The 14,348-nt window shown below is 43.5% G+C and overlaps 1 protein-coding gene across 5 annotated transcripts in view; it reads left to right on the top strand.

The window, feature by feature from the left end:
- Window positions 1–2,453: 2,453 nt before the first annotated feature.
- Window positions 2,454–14,348, top strand: part of LOC143996813 (serpin B6-like) — a 60,755-nt gene continuing 48,860 nt past the window's right edge. For 3 of the 5 annotated variants that reach the window (XM_077492095.1, XM_077492092.1, XM_077492091.1), the window contains exon 1: window positions 2,454–2,611. The gene's annotated coding sequence lies outside the window, so the exon portion shown is untranslated. Of the gene's footprint in view, window positions 2,612–8,117; window positions 8,253–14,348 lie in introns of those variants that run through there. The other 2 variants (XM_077492094.1, XM_077492093.1) reach the window with 2 other exon arrangements.

Below are 14,348 nucleotides of genomic sequence, written 5' to 3' on the forward strand. Positions count from 1 at the left end.
GGGACCATTACTGGCTGGCCACTCTCCTTGATCCACAGTACAAGGGTAAGGTTGCCGACCTTATCTTGCCATCGCAGAGGGAGCAGAGGATGAGACATCTCCGGGAGGCCTTGCAGAAAGGTCTGTGCAACGCGTTCCCAGAGACTGGGAGGTTACAAACTCCTGGTCCTGGACAACGTGTTGCTGAGGCATCGGTCAGAAGGAGCGGTGGAGAAGGTGGCCGTCTGACTGATGCTTTCAGACAATTTTTTAGTCCGCAGCCCCAAGGTATGATCGGTTCCAGCAACCATCGCCAGCGTCTGATTTACATGGTGCAGGAATACCTAGGGGCAAGGTCAGACTTGGACACCTTTCCCACCGAAAATCCTCTGGCTTACTGGGTCTTGAGGATGGATCACTGGCCAGAGCTTGCACAGTATGCAATTGAGCTACTGGCCTGTCCTGCATCCAGCGTTCTTTCGGAACGCACCTTCAGTGCTGCTGGTGGCTTTGTTACCGATCACAGGGTGCGGCTGTCTACCGAATCAGTTGATCGACTGACCTTCATCAAGATGAATCAGTCTTGGATCACCCACAGCAACCAAGCACCTGAAGCTGATGTAACCGAATAATTTTTTTTGAAATATCACATCCCTTCAAGACTGCCTATGCTCATGCTGAGTTGTCTATCCTCTTCCTCCTCCGATGATATGTTGGAAGAACATTTCTGTTTCTGGGTGATGTCATCAGCCCAATTTTTCTGCCCCTGTTTAACCGGGGCGTTTAAGTACAATTTTTGATGCAATGCTTTGTAGCAGGGCTAATTCCTGCAATAAAACTAGAGTATATGGGAGAGGTTTCAGTGTCATGGCACCAGCACCAAGGGCCCAATTTTTCTGCCTCTGTTTAACAGGGACATGTAATTACAATTCTTGACATAATATTTCACAGGAGGGCCCGTTCCTGTGCCCACTCAGAGTAACTGTGAGGACTTACAATGTTGTGGCAAAACCAACACCTTGTTCCGCCATTTCTGCAGAGCATATAGGGCAGGCCCCTACTTTCAAACATCCAACTTACAAACATCTCCTACTTGCAAATGGAAGGAGACAACAGCAAGTGAGATGAAAAAAGATGGACGACAAAACAAATTATACAGGGGTGATAACCCTTCCCTATGTTTTCCAAAAAGCTTAAAAAATTTTTTTTTTGACTGCAGCTACACTTTAAAAATGTACCAGTTGAAAATTACAAACAGATTCAACTTAACACAACAAACCTACACAGTCCCTGTCTTGTTTGCACCGCCTGTATACTGCTGTTCTGAGTATATAGGGCCTGGGGGCCAAACGCATTTCCTTTTTTTAATATGGGTACGGGGTTCCCCTTAATATGCGTACAAGACCCAAAGGGGCTGGTAATGGGCAGGGAGGGCTACCCATGCCATTTTTCTCAATGATTTTCAACCATATTGCAGGAACCAGATATAACATTAAAACCTCAAGCAGCTTTAAATGACGTTATTTCCGTTAAATGTCATTTTGTGCAGGGACTGTTCTAAACAGGGGAAACACGTGGCACTTCACAGGCATACTACAGACTCCCCCCAGGCACCATATTTAAAGGAATATTTCTCTTTTTTTTTCCACTTTAATCGTCATTAAAATCAGTGTTCCCGCCAAAACGGCCGTTTTTAAAACTTTTTTTTGCATTGACCCATGTCCCCTGGGGCAGGAGCCAGGTCCCCAAACCCTTTTTAGGACAGTATCTTGCATATTAGCCGTTAAAATTAGCACTTTTAATTTCGAACGTTCGAGTCCCATAGACTTCAATGGGGTTCTAACGTTCGTACGAATTTGGGGTCCGTTCGAAAGTTCTGGTGCGAACCGAACCGGGGGGTGTTCGGCTCATCCCTACCAGAGAACAGTGTACAGCTGACACGGTGTAGGAGATGTAATACTTCCATGTATTACAGAACAGTGTGCAGCTGAGACGGTGTAGGAGCTGTAATACTTCCATTTATTACCAGAGAACAGTGTACAGCTGACATAGTGTAGGAGACGTAATACTTCTATTTATTACCAGAGAACAGTGTACAGCTGACACAGTGTAGGAGATGTAATACTTCCATTTATTACTAGAGATATAAGAACAGTGTGCAGCTGACACGGTGTAGGAGATGTAATACTTCCATTTATTACTAGAGATATAAGAACAGTGTACAGCTGACACGGTGTAGGAGATGTAATACTTCCATTTATTACTAGAGATATAAGAACAGTGTGCAGCTGACACAGTGTAGGAGATGTAATACTTCCATTTATTACTAGAGATATAAGAACAGTGTACAGCTGACACAGTGTAGGAGATGTAATACTTCCATTTATTACTAGAGATATAAGAACAGTGTGCAGCTGACACAGTGTAGGAGATGTATGACACAGTAATCGAGCTCCCACTTAGTAGAGTGTCGGTGTCAGCAGATAGGGGCGGGGCTCATTGCTGGAGCCTGAGTCAGTCAGTCAGTGATCACTTCCTGCTCTTTTCCTGATCTGTGTGCAGCTTTCAGTACCTGAGCATCTGTGTGAGTACTCTCCCAGCATTACTCTCTACCTGAGACTTCTCTGGACAGGTGAGTCCTTTTTATGAGGAGGAAGTCCTAACATATATTGAAGGTGTATCTTCTGTGAGAGGAGTGCACCAAGACATGGAGCTCTTGTGCTGTGCTATTTTTCTTTAGAAAGTTCTGCAGAAAGGACAGTGCTCTCCTGTACAGTACAGGGAATGGCAGTCTGTTAGAAATGTGAGCAGCAGGTGTGTTCAGGGTGAGAACCTGCATGACACACCTTTATTCCTCCATTATGGGTAGTATGCTTGGCACACTGCCATAGTATTTACTAGATGTTTCCCTCCTTGGCATAGTGTAACAGTGGCAGCAGGTAGAGCTGCACAATTATGATTTTACAATGTCAGAATGACGTACATGAGGCAGGGTCAGCTATTCTATTCATAGGCATTTGCTAATTGTGTTAGATGGATTTTTCTTTTAATTACAAATCACAGCATCATTTATCCTCACCAAACGTTTTACCTTGGCATCATGTGAAAGTGTAGTATGGTACTCTCAGGTGCCGTGCCAACAGCCCGGAGCGGTGTGTTTGGGTGGGGAGAATTAAGTGATGGGGAAATTAATTTTTACTATAAACAATCATGTCTCCAAAGTATCTTCTCTGTCTAAAAGTTAACCTAAAGTAGAGCTTTAAAAATGTGTTTAAAGAGACATATACTATGGGGGAAGATACTAAAGGTGGAGCAGCTGTGCATAGTTCCAATCAGCATTTAGCTTGTTCAGGTAAAGGTTAAGTTTATAGAAAAAAAAAAAATGGACTACGAAAGGACTCACCTTTTCTTCCCAGTTAGGACTGGTTCACGCTTCATTAAAAAAAAAAAAAAAAAATGCAGGTAAAAAATTAATGTGCATTCACCTTTGTTGTTATGCATGTTTTTTTTTTTATTTTTTTTTTAAACTCATATTGTGTTTTTTTTTTTTTTTTTTTTTTTTTTTTTCCTTCTGTGTCATCATTTCCTTTTCACAAAAATACAATAAAGTCATTATTTTCACACCCCACAGGGGGAAGTGACCTCATACTATGGAGATGCACAGGGGGAGGGGTCCTCCTACTATGAGAGTACGCAGGAAGAGGGGGTCATCATACTATGGGGGTACGCAGGAAGAGGGGTCCTCATACTATGGGGGTACGCAGGAAGAGGGGTCCTCATACTATGGGGGTACGCAGGAAGAGGGGTCCTCATACTATGGTGCTACATTACGCAGAAAGGGGGGGTCCTCATACTATGGTGGTACACACCACACACTTTTTCTGTGTAAAATAATTATTGGCTGACACAAACGCAACATAACTTATAAAATTCCTCATCAATCTAAAAGATTAAACTGTATTGAAGTAAGAAATAAAGCTCTGTGGGTGAATGAGGTCTTGGGGCTCATTCACATGGGTGGTGTGGCTTCAACTACATTAGCTTTTAATGTGCAGGCAGCCTGTGTTGCGCTATGGGGATGCAGCAACTTTATGAACACAACCACAGATCCTAACTTGACAGGCATGGGGATGCACATGTACACAGACAGCATGCATTCAGGGCCACACCTGTCAAATTAGGACCTGCGGCTGTGTTTGCACAAATGGCTAATTTACACTGTGTTGGCAAGATAATCCATCTAAACGAGCCCTTAAAGGGGTTGTAAAGGTAAATGTTTTTTCACCTTAATGCATTCTATGCATTAAGGTGAAAAAACATCTCACACTGCCGGCGCCCCCAGTCCCCCCGTTTTACTTACCTGACCCCTCGAAAATCCCGTGCTCGCCCCCGCCGTCCTCTTCGCCGCTCAGCCTGGCCGCTGATTGGCTGGAGTGGATGGATTGAAAGCAGCGCAGCCATTGGCTCGCGCTGCTGTCAATCACATCCAATGACGCAGCGCGCCGGGCCTTGTGATACAGCGAGCGGCTATAGCCGCCGGCTGTATCACGGGAGCGCGCCCGCAGTGCTTCTCACCAATGCGAGGGAGCTCGCATTAACGTGAGAAGCACCTGTGGGAGGAAGCAGAGACAGCCGCCGAGGGACCCCAGAAGAGCAGGTTCGGGGCCACTCTGTGCAAAACGAGCTGCACAGTGGAGGTAAGTATGACATGTTTGTTATTTTAAAAAAATAAAAAATTTTACTTTACAACCCCTTTAATTTCTTTTATTATTCTCTTACATTTTTAATCATTTGTTGCAATTTCTTTTATTATTATTATTTTTTTTTTTTTCACAATGCTTTTTTGCAGGGGGCTGGGGGGGTGGTTTGGGGATGTGGATGGTGTCATTAGGGCAGAGGATGGTATCAGTGGTTGTTCCTTTGGTGAAATATCAGGGGTCTAAAAACAGACCCTGTCTCATTTTTGAGAAAGAAAGGGGCTTAGGAAATCCCTGCGCCTTTCTCCGCTCTTCACCCACAGCGACAGGACTGGCTATGCGGGTTCTGATAGGTACTAATTGCAATTAGAATGCTCCTAAATTTACCTCCTGACGAGGTACGTTTTGGAGATAAGCTGCAGGCGATTTCAAATCCTTGGAACGGTGAGGTGGCGACCTGATTTGTCAGTGTGGGTAATCACTGTGTGTGTGTATGTGGGGGGGTTGAGGAGGGTGTTCTGTGTAAGTTCACCTTACAGATTTTTCTTGAACTTGCTCTTCAAGATCCCATCCTGTGTGTCTGCCGGAGCCGGTAAGGGAGTCGAGGGGGAAAAAAGCTGGAGGCACTGCACACGGGGGCCTAGCAGCTGGGGGAATCGGACAGTGGACAGGAGAGGGTGATCAGTGTGGTGGTAAAGGGGGAGGGGGGGGGTAAAAGGAACTGATCCTCTCTCTGTACAGCAATGTAAGGGAGAGGAAACTAAACTGACATTCAGCTGCCATACAGGGGATCACTTCTTTTTAATTGCCCCCCCCCCCACACTGATCCCCCCCCCCCCCCTCATGTCCACAGCTGCAGGAGTTTTCTGTGTTCACCTGTGGAGTGGTGTGGAAAACTGCAAAAAATGCAGCTCTCTGCGATAGTGTAAATAGGCCTCAACCTACAGGTCCCTCTGACCAGTAACATGCCTTCTGTATTAGAGTGCCTCCATTTTGGATGAAGGAGCACAGGGGGCACGTTTTGGACAGCAGCATTGTTAATCTGGGGGGGGGGGGGGGGGGTAGAGGAGTGTTAGATGGACTAGAAGATTTAGATACCCTTACAAATTGAAGCTGAATTCTATCTAATGCTTTATAGGCAGTTACAGCAAACAGTTTATTCCTTTTAGGATAAAGGGTTGATATAAATAAAAAGCTGATAATTCTAAGCACCCCTGCCAGAAGTAAATGATTTGTTTCAACCCTCTAACTGCTACATCTGCAGAACGACTTTTTCTGCTGAAAAACAAAAGACTTACTGACCAGATTACCAGGTGAAAATAAAATAAAAAATGGCTAAAAAAGAAAACTAGTGCAGCCACTCTTAGCAGGCTTCCAAGTGGCAAATAGGGAATGTCAAAATTATATTTGCTGTATTAAAATATGACAAATAAGATTTAGATTTCCTTTGAAGAATAGCAACTCCCAATATACAGAAATGGTGGTCCTATGGTTCCTTCTGGAATCTGGCGCCCTCTTGTGGTGGCCGTTGGAATTACAAACCAGCAATGCTAATGGAGCTTCCCTGCCAGCCTAATATATATAAAAAAAAATTGATTCTATTCTAACACCCTAGAGAATAAAATGGTGGTCGTTGCAATACTGTCTGTCACACCGTATTTGCACAGCGGAGACTTACAAGCGCACTTTTTTGGGAAAAAAGAATTTTATACCCAACATGTCATGCTTCAAAATTGCGCCCGCTCATGGAATGGTGACAAACTTTTACCCTTTAAAATCTCCATAGACAACATATAAAAAATTCTACAGGTTGCACATTTTAAGTTACAGAGAAGGTCTAGGGCTAGAATTATTGCTCTCACTCTACCGATCGCAGCAATACCTCACATGTGTGGTTTGAACAACGCTTTCATATATGCGTTCGCTTCTGCACGCAAGCTTGGCAGAACAGGGCGCGTTTAAAAAATTTTTTTTTTTCTTCTTATTTTAACGTTTTATTTTTATTTTTTTTTCACTGTTCTTTAAAAAAAAAAAAAAAAAGTGTCACTTTTATTACTATTACAGGGAATGTAAAAATCCCTTGTAATAGAAAAACGCATGACGGGTCCTCTTGTATATGAGATCTGGGGTCAGAGAGACCTCACATCTCATATTTACACTAAAATGCAATTTAAAAAAAATTTGTCATTTGAAAAAAATAAAAAAAATAAAATGTCCCTCTAAGAGCTATGGGCAATGACTTGGAGACAGGTGAGGGGCTGGGGGCGCTATCTTCCCCTCACTCGTCTCCATGTCAGGCCAGGGACAGGTCCAGATCGCCGTCACGGACCTGGCTCCTAACTTTTTTAGCTGGCTCCTAGATTCCAAGCAAATTTGTCAACCCCTGCCATAAGAAATAATGGAAACTCCAGATGATTCGTTCCACAACAATTTATTTGTAAGTTCTTCGGTTTATAGTCCATATAAAACAATTATAGCAATGTGATCGGTTGTGTAACCATAAAATGTTCATCCACAAATGTTAGCCTCCACAAGGGGATTAGAAGCAAAATCCAGCAGGAGCTACAGAGTATAAAAGAGAAGAGATGCGCCTCTAATACCCATTACACACAGTCGGAATTTCCAATGGAAAATGTGCGATCGGATCGCGTTGTTGGAAAATCCGATCGTATGCGGGCTCCAGCGGACTTTTCTGTCGGAATTTCTGACACACAAAGTTTGAGAGCAGGATCTTACATTTTCAGGCAACAAAATCCAATCGTCTAAATTCTGATCGTGTGTAGACAATTCCGACAAAGTGCCACGCATGCTCAGAATAAATTAAGAGACCACAACTACTGGCCCGTTTATAGTCCCTACGTCGCCTTGATAGGAATGATCTGATTTTCCGACAACTTTTGTCCAACCCGTGTGTATGAAAGACAAGTTTGGCACAAAATCCGTCGGAAAAAATCTGATGGATTTTGTTGTCAAAATGTCCGAACGTGTGTACAAGGCATTAGTGTAGCAATATGGATCTCACCGATGTCAGTTTGTAATCGTGACCGGGAAGACTAACCTGCGGTAGAGCTATCTGAAAATGAGGCTTGGTGCACTCACGGAGCACAGTGTGGAAGGAATGACTTTGATGGCGGTGTGGAGGACTGTCTATGAGGACAGCTTTACCGCGGATGCCTGCATACTTAGATGTGCCTGTTTTAATCATCAACCATGTGAGTTGCTAAATGTTGTATCGTTATTAAATGTATCGTTACACTTAGAGGGGCTTCTCTTCTCTTTTATACTCAGTTGTGACTTGACGCTACTTGTATATCAAGACATCACTTGTTTATCAAGTCAAATTTTTTTTTAAATGTTGCTTGTCTTGCAAAACGCTCTTAAACCAAAGTTTTACTGTACTCACATTATTATGAGTGCTAATCCCACCAAAACTTTTCACAGTGTCTCCCGCCCATGTTCTGGGAACCCAAGCTGTCTTTGACACAACCCTGGTGGGATGCATTATCGTATCACGCAGCCACACATCACTACCTGAACTACTTGGCCACTGCTGTGAAGGTGAAAGGGATAGAACAGGTGGGGAAAACTGGAATTTAAAAGTGTAAAGACCCATCATTTAAAAATGATGGGTTTCTATCTTTAGGTTTTAGAAACACTTTAAAAAATAAATAAAAAAAAGTTGTCTTTGTCCCTATATTTCAGGGGTATTGAATTAACCCTTTCATGACTAAGCCTATTTTTGGCATTTGGTGTTTACAAGTTAAAATCCATATTTTTTTGCTAGAAAATTACTTGGAAACCCCAAACATTATATATATTTTTTTTTTACCAGAGACTCTTGAGAATAAAACGGCGATTGTTGCAATATTTTATGTCACACGGTATTTGCGCAGCGGTGTTTTAAACGCAACTTTTTTGGAAAAGGGACACTCATTAATTAAAAAAAACGAAAGAGTAAAATTAGCCCAATTTTTTTGCATAATGTGAAAGATAATGTTACGCCGAGTAAATAGATCCCAAACATGTCACACTTTATAATTGCATGCACTCGTGGATTGACGACAAAGTACGGTACCTAAAAATCTCAATAGGCGACGCTTTAAATTTTTTTACAGTTACCAGGTTAGCGTTACAGAGGAGGTCTAGTGCTAGAATTATTGCTCTGACGATCGCGGCGATACCTCACATGTGTGATTTGAACACCGTTTACGTATGCAGGCACGACTTCCATATGTGTTTTCTTTGCTTCGCGAGCTCGCGGGGACGATGGACGCTTTAAAAATGTATTTATTTATATTAAAATGACAAAATTATTTTTACCGTATATTTTTTTAAAACCGGCGCTATTGGCAGCCGAGTAAACGGGAAGTGACGTCATGACGTCGCTTCCGTGTTTACGATTAGGATACTGGAACGAAGCAGATTACGGCTTCGTTCCAGTTCCTCCCCAGCAGCTGGAGGCGCCAGATCTTGAATCGGTGCTCCCGATCGAGCGGGAGCACCGGTAACAGCGGCAGGAGGGGGGGGTCCCCTCCCTCTCCTCCGGCATAGCAGCCGAGCGGCTTTTAGCCACTACGGTTGTTATGGCTGGATAGCCAATCGCCCGCTGAAAAAAACGGTACCGGGATGATGCCTGCAGGTGCGAGCATCATCCCGGTATAACCCCCGGAAGCCGAGTACGCAGATCTGCGTACGCTCGGCGGGAAGGGGTTAAATTTTACGGAGGTCCAATCGGACAATTTTCTTTTCCAGCAGAGGTCTGAAGACCCCCTCACGTCACAAATCCCCCAACCCCCCCACACACAGGTGCTCGGCTCCTTCACATCATCTGCCCCCCTTTGCATCAACTCCCTCACACACACAGCACTGCCCCCTCACATCCCAAATAAAATATGCTCTGCCGTCTCCACTCCCCTACAGCACTGCCCCCCCCCCTCTTAAATCACAACCCTGCCTCTTCACAGCCCCCCCCCCCCACAACACTGCCTACCTTCACAGCACTAACCCCCCTCCACCTTTGCCCCCCCCCCCCCCCCAGTAGTGCACCCTGCCCTCTGAATATCCAGCCAGCCTCCCCCTCCAGCACTGCCTCCTCTGACATCACCCCCCCCCCCCCCCCACCCCCATTTTCCTCTAGTTTCCTCTGCCCTTCACTCTTCTGCCTACAAACAGAGGTAGGATGCAGGGCAGTCCTAGCCACTGATCACTTGCTGGTTAATATGAAAACAGCTGCCAGCTCTTGTTCCCGTCCAATGCAGAGCCGTGTCCCCCAAAGTCCGCTTAATACGAGCACTCAGCTGATTACCCGCCTCAGTGCAGAGCTGTGCCTGCTGTACCCAGGATATTACCATGATGCCTCCTGACATGCAGAGAATGACAGCCGCCGAAGCTGAAGGAGAAGACCTGAAGAGAAGCGGCTCCTAAATGATGCGACTGTGGGTCCGGATCTGGCCCATGGTCCGCCATTTAGTGATGCCTGCTATATTGCAATGACTCTTGTTCCCTTAGGCCTCTTTCACACTTGTGTGACTTTTCCTGCAACTTGGGACTGCAAAGTCACATGACAAGTTGTACCCCATGATTCCCAATGAGTACAATTCATATCTGTGCAACTTCAAAGGAGTCCCTGCATTACTTTGGTCCGACTTTGATGTGACTTTAGGTCCATAGATCTCAAGATTACACAGGCATTGCTTCAAGTCGTGTGACTTTCAGCTCGCCCAAGTTTGAAAGGGCCTTACTCTTATTGCTTGGACTGGAGTTTGATCTTTGAAATATAGTAGTGCTTCTAGAGAATCAATGCAGGTTATTTTTCATGTTGATACACAGTACCAAATTTTAACAGCAGGTAGCAGTGTGAGTGTGAGGGTATATTACTCAATTTTTCCAGTACCCATTGAAAATCCGCAGTTTATTTTTTGTAGTAACAGATGAGATATTTTATTTAAATATAAAAATAATTTATTCAAAGCATATGCAACAGTTGGGCTGAACAGGGTCGGGAAAACAATTGATAAACATACCTCATATAATTTGGACATTACCCAATGCCCTTAGGCTCGGTTCACACAGGACGCGGCACGACTTGCCGCGCTGCGACCTGACAAGTCGCCCCCGTTCTGTACTACGGAACCGTTCTAAGAGGAGCGACTCGAGTCGCTCCGACTTAGAAAAAAGGTTCCTGTACTACTTTTGGGCGACTTGCATTGACTTCTATACAGAAGTCGTTTGCAAGTCGCCGCTGAGGTCGCGGCAAGTCATGTCGCGTCCTGTGTGAACCGAGCGTTACTCATACCTGAGCAACTCTAGCTTGTACTAGCCTATAGTTACTATAGTACTTCAGTTTCCGCAGCTTATACCCATTAACTTCTGAGATTGGTAAATACCAACTCTGAATTCTGTTGTATTTGCCCATCTAGGTGCAATATATGCTTGCCATAGGTGCCTTTACTGTGATGGACCATCTGCCTATATGTACTAACACTAGAAACTAAGGGCCAGTTCACACCACATGCAATCCAGTGTTTTTTTTTTTTTTTATCGGGACTGCGATATTGCACTGATTACTGTATAAATGTCACTGGCAGTGAAGGGGTTAACTGTTACCTAAGTGTGTTCACTGTGGGGGGATTGACAATGAAAGATGACAGATCGCTGTTCATAATCAGTATGAACACACAATCTGTCTCCTCTCCCCTGAGAGAACCAGGATCTGAAACCACAGATCCCGGTCCTCGCTCTGTCACAAGCGATCGTGGGTGCCTGACAGTCATTGCGCCCGCCGGGCCTTGCATCGGTGGCGAGCTACGGGTGTGCGGCTCTGGCGGTGCCTGCCCCTTGGTGGCCAAAAGCCAAAGCCATAAGGTAACGTCGTTTTACCCAGGGGAGCCAACCTGCTGCAGTAAAACTGCAGCGGCTGGTCCGGAAGAGGTTAAAATGTTTAGATACATTTTGAGATTGCTTTGGCATTGGGATTCAGTGAATCACAGAAATGTTCAGAAATTCTACGTTAGGGAAGGTATCGTTTAGCCTACCTTTTGTAGACATGTTTTGCATTCTACCACATAGACCACAAACGTTGTATTACATTTTTTTATATAATGCTTTATAGAAAACTACTCCCCAGTAACTGAAGATTTCACATGAGGATTTTAGTATTTAAAACCTGCTTTTTTTATGTTGTTTCATTATGACTAATGCACACTGGAGCTCATAAACTGCAGTTTATTGGAGTTTGGGCGTTTTTTTTAAAAGCCCATAAACTCCACTCTGTTAGCCTATGTGTCCATGCACACATGGACGTTTTTCAGCTTTAATGAGCAGTGGAGTTTATGGGCTTTTTTCTGAACGCCAGAAATTTGCGTTCAAAGTGCCGTTTTTCACCGCCAAAAAACGACAAACGCTGATAAACGCGCGCTAATTAGTGTTCGGCATTCTATTTTTTCAATGCATTGTGGGAGTTTGGAATGTACTGTGGGATTTTTGGAGTGTCCTCTGTGTATTTTTATTGAAAACGTCCATAAACGCAAACGCTCAAACGCTAGTACAAAACGCTGTTGAAAGCAAGTTTTTCTGCCAGCAATCTGGCGTCCAGAAAAAACTTTTTTGAACTTCAGTGTGCATGGAGCCTAAGGCCTATGTAATGGAGGGATCTAATAAAATCGTATGTTTTATTTTTTGAGACATTGTGATATAAGATTTTTTTTTCTTTTTGATTGGACGTTTGACTACCTGAGTACTGGGGCTGTGCGGGCACATGAGTCTGTTTCATCCTGCTTATTATTAAGGGCTATTTTGGAGTAGCAGCACGATTTCAGGAGATGTATGGACTGTGTGCAAGCCCAGTCCTATACCAAGAAGCACAGTAAACAAATGAGATGGATGCACACCGGGATCAGAAGCCCAAGTAGAAAACCTGTATTGCAGTAAAATCCACCAACAGCACAGTCAAATGAGATGGGAACTTATGATCATTAAGGCCCACACATAGTTATACAGAAATGAATCTTGTATATCAAGTTTGATATAAAGACACAACATCATGTCAAAATGGCAGTGTCCCCACTTATCAAACACAACAGTGTCATTTATTGTTTCCATTAAACAAGAGTTTGAATATTTTGTAAAAGTCAATCTAAAGCCCTGTACACAGTAGTAGTGTGCGTGTTGTGTTTTTTTTTGTTTTTGTTTTTTGTTTTATCATTCAACCTGAAGGAAGCTGAACGAAAAAATAAAAAAAAGACCTGACAGCTCTGGAGGAGCCGCTTTACTAACCATCCGACGTTAGAACAGTGATCACCCTTGCTGTGCTATTGTGTTCTGACAGGTGGGTGCCCCCCCGTCAGAACACTTCACTCAGTGCTCTCAGCCAATGGTCAGGAGTCGGCCGGCAGACCTTTTTTGATAATGCCCCTTAAACAGAAGACAGCCTGACTCCAGTATACTTGGGCCAAATGACTAGCATCTGTATCATGTCATATAAAATTTCGAATGTGCCATGCAGTCCCCCGCTATGTGTTATCGAGGTTCATATACACCCGATTTCCACATGGGTAATGTTGTCCCTTCTTAGATTGTACTTTATGACAATCTTGCTGTATACTACCTTTCTTAAATCAACTTATGAATAAATTGCTGGAAATTTATATATTTATGTAGCAAATGCCTAACAATAGAGGAGATAGGTTGCATCTGTTAAATGCAGCAGGCGATACTCTATACCCTTAAGCGCAGTAGAAAGTAGAACCGTGCCTGCACTATACATTCCTCTATGTATTGCAGTACAGGATGTACAGTTCCAACCACACCTCATAGGAATAATCCATCTGTGGAATGCAGCCACCATCCACACTTGTTCCCAGACCTCTAGGGCACAATTACTTTGTTGCCAACTATATTGAAAGCTGAAAAAGACAATCGACTAGACCTAGAAAGTAAACTGTCACACCCAGCAATATAATAGTAACATGAATTTAACCTTAACTTACCTATTACACAGATCAAGCCATTCATATAGAGTTGAAACGTGTGTACCAAAATTCAAGATGCATGCAAAAAATGTAGGATCTGACTCCAAAGGGTAGTGTCATATAGAGACTCATTAGGTTACTTTTTCCATCTATCTCCGGAAGAGCTATTATCCATGACTGCACAAAGTATTAGGAAGAACTCCCTCCCCTCACAACTGCCTTTACAATTAGATATATTGGTCTGGCCCACTGATTTCTCTTCATCATTGGGCAATGGTGTGAATAGAAATCTACCTGACTGAGGGTTATTTCCGGCTCTGTGGCTATTTTTCTTCATCTTTAATATACATTTACTGCTTCTGTCTTATTACTCCAAGTGGGAAACCCATGCTATGTAAATATCAAGGCAGATATAAACTTTGAGTGCACCAACAATGTGATTAGCCTTTTGTATTGTGCATTATGTATTTGGGACTATGTGTTAATACATGTACATCATGCATTGTCTGTTTTTAAGGTGCATGACACAATAAAGCCAGATGTAGTTGGTCCTCATAAAGCACACCAGAGTGTGTTCATGCCCTTATTATGTCAGTGCCATTCCTGAAAGATCAGCTCAATCCAAATATGGCGAGAACTGTCCTTCCTTAATTTATTATATGCCCATATGATAGAAACTTGTATTGCATGTGAGTATCTGTGG

This window comes from Lithobates pipiens, unplaced genomic scaffold (genome assembly GCF_037356315.1).
Source record: "Lithobates pipiens isolate NorthernLeopardFrog02 unplaced genomic scaffold, aLitPip1_a1.2 Scaffold_19, whole genome shotgun sequence".
Classification (NCBI taxonomy): domain Eukaryota; kingdom Metazoa; phylum Chordata; class Amphibia; order Anura; family Ranidae; genus Lithobates; species Lithobates pipiens.